The following is a 6,000-nucleotide window of genomic DNA, read 5'->3' as shown; positions in this document are numbered from 1 at the left end:
ATTAAGGCATTTTATACTGTTTTCAGGGAGGAACTCCTGGCAGTCTTTGAGCAAGGCAATGACAAGGACAGACCTGTGCCTTAGAATGACTTAGAGTGAAAAAGGACACATGTTGGTGATTAACTAGTCAAAGGATTCTGCAAAGCTTCTATAGTTAGTAAATAGCAAAGTTGGAATTCAAGCTCAGATCCTCTGACTATAGCCAGGATTCCTTCTCCTATACTGGATTGGAGAGGGGGAAGATTGGAGGCAAGTAGGCCAGTTCAAAGGCTGTTTTAATAGGGCAGAGAAGGCCTGAAGTAGGGTGCAGCAGTGTGAGTGGCAGAACAGATTGGAAAGATTTTATAGAGAAAGAACTGATAGGATTTGGCAACTTTTTGGATATGGGTAAAAGCAAGAATCCAAGGTTACCGGAAGATTTGAAGTCTAATTGACCAGTCGCGAGAACTGTGGTACCATTGAAGGAAGTTGAGAGAAAGGAAAGTAGGATGAATTTAATGTTTGTTGAACTTGTAGTACTATTAGGGCTTCTTTTGGGAGAGGCAATATGGAACAGGAGAAAGGGTAATGGATTTGAAGTCAGAGGACCTGGATTTGAATCTTGACTCTGCTACTTACTACCTATCTTTGTAACCTGGGGCAAATTCCTTGGCTCCCTCTAGAGGAGGGATCTGACCTCTAAGACCCCTTCCAATCCTAGAGTCTTTGATCTAGTAGGCATTTGGAAATCTGGGACCAGTGCTCACGTCTGTGATTTGGGAATTATCTGTTTTCATTTGATAATTGAAAGCATAGAACAAGTGAGATAACCAAGGGGGAGAGAGAGAAGAGAGCAAAGGGCAGAGCCTTGGGGGATTAGGAAGATGATTTAGGAAAGGAGACTGAAAAGGAACCTTCAGACAAGTAGCATAACCAGGAAGGATATGGATGCCTGTATTCTACTGTGGATGTCTAGAACTAGAACCGTGTATGTCAATGGAATGAATGGCTTGCTTTGGGAGATAGTGAATTCTCTGCCCCTGGAAGGTATCATAGAAAGGATTCCTGCACTGGATAGAAGATTGGACTAGATGACCCATTCCTTCCAACTCTAAGTTTGTTTCCTTTCTAAGATACTAGGATTTTGTACAGAAAAGTAAAAAATACTGGGCGGAGGCTATACATTCAAGTATTATTGTTGCTGGGATTAATCAGGGCCTTGGCCCTCAGCAAGAAATGACTGAAGATGAATATGAGTGTTTTGCTGAATTTATTGGCAGCTCCCTTGCTACAGTCAGTATGCTAGAGCAGAGAACAATGAGCCTCCTGACTAGGACAGGATGGTTAGAGATTCTACTGTTACATATACTTGCATCCCTTTATTCTCTGCATCTCCCAAGGAATCTAGTTCTTCTGTCACTCTCAGTCTATCCCTCTTAGTATACATACCAACATCCCAAGGCTAGGTACTATCTTATCTGGAAGAGATATCGTAATATTGTGGCAAGAATGCTGGGTTTGGAGACAGGGAACCCAGGATTCTACTCAAAGCTCTGACAGACTGTTTTTGTTGTTGTTCAGTCATGACCCACTCTTCGTGATCCCATTTGGGAGTTTTCTTGGCAAACATACTGAAGTGGTTTACCATTTCCTTTTCCAGCTCATTTTACAGATGAGGAAACCGAGGCAAAGAGAGTTGAGTGACTTGTTCAGGGTCATCCAGCTAGTAAGTGTCTGAGGCCAGATTTGAACTCAGGAAGATGAATTTTTCTGCCTCCAAGCCCAGCACTAGCACTTAGTTACTTACTTGAGAGAATAGGATTAGATGATCTTTAAAATTCCTTGTCTCTAGAATTCAAAGACTTTGTGATCTTGGGAGAGTATTTGAGGGTTTAAAAATATAATATGTGCATGTTTTGGGTCTCCTCTTGCCTCTCTGTCATTCTACAAAGCTGGGGTAGAATTCAGACTAGCCAATGGAGCCGGGAAAAACACAGGTTAAACTGAATGGGAAACCTTACCTAACACTCAGAAAATTCCTTTTGTTGTTGTTGTTTTGTCCTGTAGTGTTATTAACTAAATCCCTGTTAGCAGCTTATTTTCTTATGTATTTCTGCGTTCAATTCAACAAACACAGAATCATGCACCTGCTGGGTGCAGAGCACTGTGTTGGGGGACTAGATGAGATGCAAAACAGAAAATCCTGCCTTCCCAGGGTTGATAGTCTAATGGGGGAATATGTCAGGCTGGGCTACAGAAACAAACACAGGTAACAAAGATGCATAATAAGTAACACTTGGTAAGTGCATAGAAGACATGCATCAAAGTGCTCATTCTTTTAAGAGGCAAAGGCAGGAGGGTTAAAAACAAAAACCCAAAGGCCCAGCCTCCAGTAGCAGAAGACATTACAATGAGTTTTTTGTTTTATTGAGCTGCTCCCTGTCCATTACCTCATGGCCCTCTGGGATATTCTATAATGAAAACAATGACAACTTTCTAAAAATTGAGTTGAGATGCTGAGTTAATTAAAATACAATACATTTCATTTTAACTCAATAAAAATGATTTTAGTTAAGTTAGTATTTAACTCCCTTGTTTGTGAATTCAATAAAAATGTGGGTTAAAAACATAACGCTTGTTTTTGGTTTCTGTTGCTTTTGTAAAATCTCCTTTTAGATTTGCTTAGCACTTGGTAACACCAAAAGACTGGCAGATGAGCTGGCTCTGACATCCACACAGTGCTGTTTCAGGTTATACTCAGAGCCGATCATAGCTGCATTCAGGGAATCATAAAACTTTAAGTGGTTCCTTCAATGATGCCCCTAATGGGTGGCCTTCTATTCCCTGCAGGAGGGTCTCCTGTGACAGGGAACTGTCTGCCTCCTGATGCATTTCATACTTTCCTTTATTCATAACGCCATTCATTCTTTTAGTCTCTGATGCTCAATGATTAAAAAAAAAAAACAATTAGAAAAAACCAGGAGCAGCTAGGTGGCTCAGTGAATTGAGAGATCAGGAGACAGGAGATCTTGGCTTCAAATAATAATTTCAAATGATTTTTTAAAATTCCCTGCCCTTCATTTGGAACTATGCCCAAAGGGTGCTAAAAGACTGTCTGCTCTTTGATCCAGCCATAGCACTGCTGGGTTTGTACCCCAAAGAGATAATAAGGAAAAAATCTTGTACAAGAATATTCATAGCTGCGCTCTTTGTGGTGGCCAAAAATTGGAAAATGAGGGAATGCCCTTCAATTGGGGAATGGCTGAACAAATTGTGGTATATGCTGGTGATGGAATAATATTGTGCTCAAAGGAATAATAAAGTGGAGAAATTCCATGGGAACTGGAAAAACCTCCAGGAATTGATGCAGATTGAAAGGAGCAGAACCAGGAGAACATTATATACAGAGACTGATACACTGTGGTACAACTGAATATAATGGACTTCTCCATTAGTGGCAATGCAGTGATCCTGAACAACTTGGAGGGATCTATGAGAAAAACGACTATCAACATTCAGAGGAAAAACTGTGGGAGTAGAAACACTGAAGAAAAACAACTGCTTGAATACATGGGTAGAGGGGATATGATTGGGGATGGAGGCTTTAAATGATAATCCTAGTGCAAACATCAACAACATAAAAATAGGTTCTGATCAATGACACATGTAATACCCAGTGGAATTGCGTGTCTGCTATGGGAGGGGTGGGAGGAATATAAAATGATTTTTGTAACCAAGGGATAATGTTTGAAATTGACCAAATTTTTTAAAAAATGGAAAAAAATTTCCCTGCCCTTCACAAGGTCTCCTACTTTTTTCATCTTCATACACTTTACTCCTTCTGGGATCCATGACACTGGTTTCCTTATTGTGCCTTAAACAAGTCCTGGGATAATTTTACTGGCTATCCCCCATGCCAGGAATGTTTCCCTTCTCACTTCTATCTCCTGCCTTGTCTGGTTTCCTTTAAGTCCCAGCTAAAATCCTACCTTCTTCAAGAAGCCTTTGTCCATCCCCTTTAATTAATGCTAATGCCTTCCTTTGTTGGCAATCTACAATTTTTTCCTGTAGATATCTTAATAGTACATAGCTATTTGCATATAATCTCCCCCATTAGATGCTGAGTTCTTTAAGAGTGGGGCCTAGCTTTTTTAAATTAAAAAAAAAAATTATCCCCAGCACTTAGCATGACACCTGGCACATAGGAAGTTATTTGGTTTGAGTTTATTCTAAGATGGACTATGTGGACTCTGAGATCACTTTGTAACTAAGATTTTGTGATTCTGTGAGTTGTGTCCTTTTTGACATCTATGGTTGTGAAAACACAACATAGCTTTAAGGAGAAATATCCTAAAATAACTATCCTCCCCCAAAATTCATCTCTATGGCTTAATTCTGCCTGTGTGCCTTTGTGCATTTGGATTTTTCTGTGATTTATTCTTTGTTTCTGTTTCAGTCCCCCATTCTGCTCCATTTTAATTTTGCAAATTCATCCTATGCTGGGATCCCATAGGGATCTAAGATTGAGATTGAGTGGATTGAGAGCCAGTTTTAGAGACAGGATGGTCCTGGGTTCAAATTTGGCCTTAGGCATTCCCTGGCTGTGTGATCCTGAGCAAGTCACTTAACCCCAGTTGCGTAGCCCTTCTCCCTCTTCTGTGGAGGAATCAATACACAATATTGATTCTAAAATAGAAGGTAGGGTTTAAAACAACAACAACAAACTGTAGGTCTTAGTCGTCATAGTTTTACTGAAGAGACACCCAGATAAGAACACACACACACACACACACACACACACACCAATTAAATAATAATTTTTTTTCATTCTCTCTCCTCCTTCCTTCCCCTCCCCATTCTAAGTCTAAATTTGGATTTGGAGTCAGAGAACCCTGGCTAAATTGTTTCCTCTTTCCTGGCCTTCATTTCCTCTCTTGTAAAATAAGGGAAATTGGATGCAATGATTTTTAAGTTCCAAATGTTATTCTGTGATACTAATTCTGCTATAATAACATAAATCATCTCTCTTTTTCTTTCTTGTGGTCATGGACTAGATTTCTGTCTCCTTTTTATATTCAAAAATTTTTATATATCATTTTGGTTTTTACATCATTTTCATTTCCAAAAATATCTTCTCCTCCCCCTTCTTTAAGAGAGCCAGCTCCTTTAACAAAGAAAGAAAGAAAGGAAGGAAGGAAGGAAGGAAGGAAGGAAGGAAGGAAGGAAGGAAGGAAGGAAGAAGGAAGGAAGGAAGGAAGGAAGGAAGGAAGGAAGGAAGGAAGGAAGGAAGGAAGGAAGGAAGGAAGGAAGGAAGGAAGGAAGGAAAAGAAGGAAGGAAGGAAGGAAGGAAGGAAGGAAGGAAGGAAGGAAGGAAGGAAGGAAGGAAGGAAGGAAGGAAGGAAGGAAGGAAGACAGGAAGGAAGGAAGGAAGGAAGGAAGGGAGGGAGGGAGGGAGGGAGGGAGGAAGCAAGGAAGCAAGGAAAAAGCAGTCTGGCCAAACCAAGAGAGACAAGAACATTGAATATGGGAAAGTTGAATCTCTCTTCCATGTAGATCAGGAAGAATAATCCTTGACAGTCATCTCTTATTCTTAATGAAATCTAAAACTGGGACTTGCTTGCTCTCTCTGTCTCTCTGTCTGTCTCTGTTTCTCTCTCTGTCTGTCTGCCTGTCTCTCTCCCTCACCCTGGAATTTCATTAGGCAACTAGGGCCTCCTAACTCTAGTACATCCATTAGCTCCTCAGGCCTTCTCATCCTGGCTAACCCTCTTTTCCCTTTGGGGATTTCCTGTGGGGAGATTCTGTTCAATTTAGAGTGGGGTCCAGGCCCACTAACCTGCATTCATCTCCTGGCTCTGCTTCTGTAACTCCATGCCTCCAGGCAGCACTTTCTCCTCACCCCCTCACCAACCTTTTCAGTATTCAATGTTCTCCTATTAAAAGTGCCTCCAAGGCAGGTACTTTTCTTTTCCTTGTTTGTTTATATATTCCTGGGGCTTAGCAGAATGAGCACTTTGTAAG

Source organism: Monodelphis domestica, chromosome 2, assembly GCF_027887165.1.
Source record: "Monodelphis domestica isolate mMonDom1 chromosome 2, mMonDom1.pri, whole genome shotgun sequence".
In the NCBI taxonomy this organism is placed as follows: domain Eukaryota; kingdom Metazoa; phylum Chordata; class Mammalia; order Didelphimorphia; family Didelphidae; genus Monodelphis; species Monodelphis domestica.
This window is presented reverse-complemented; position numbering follows the sequence as displayed.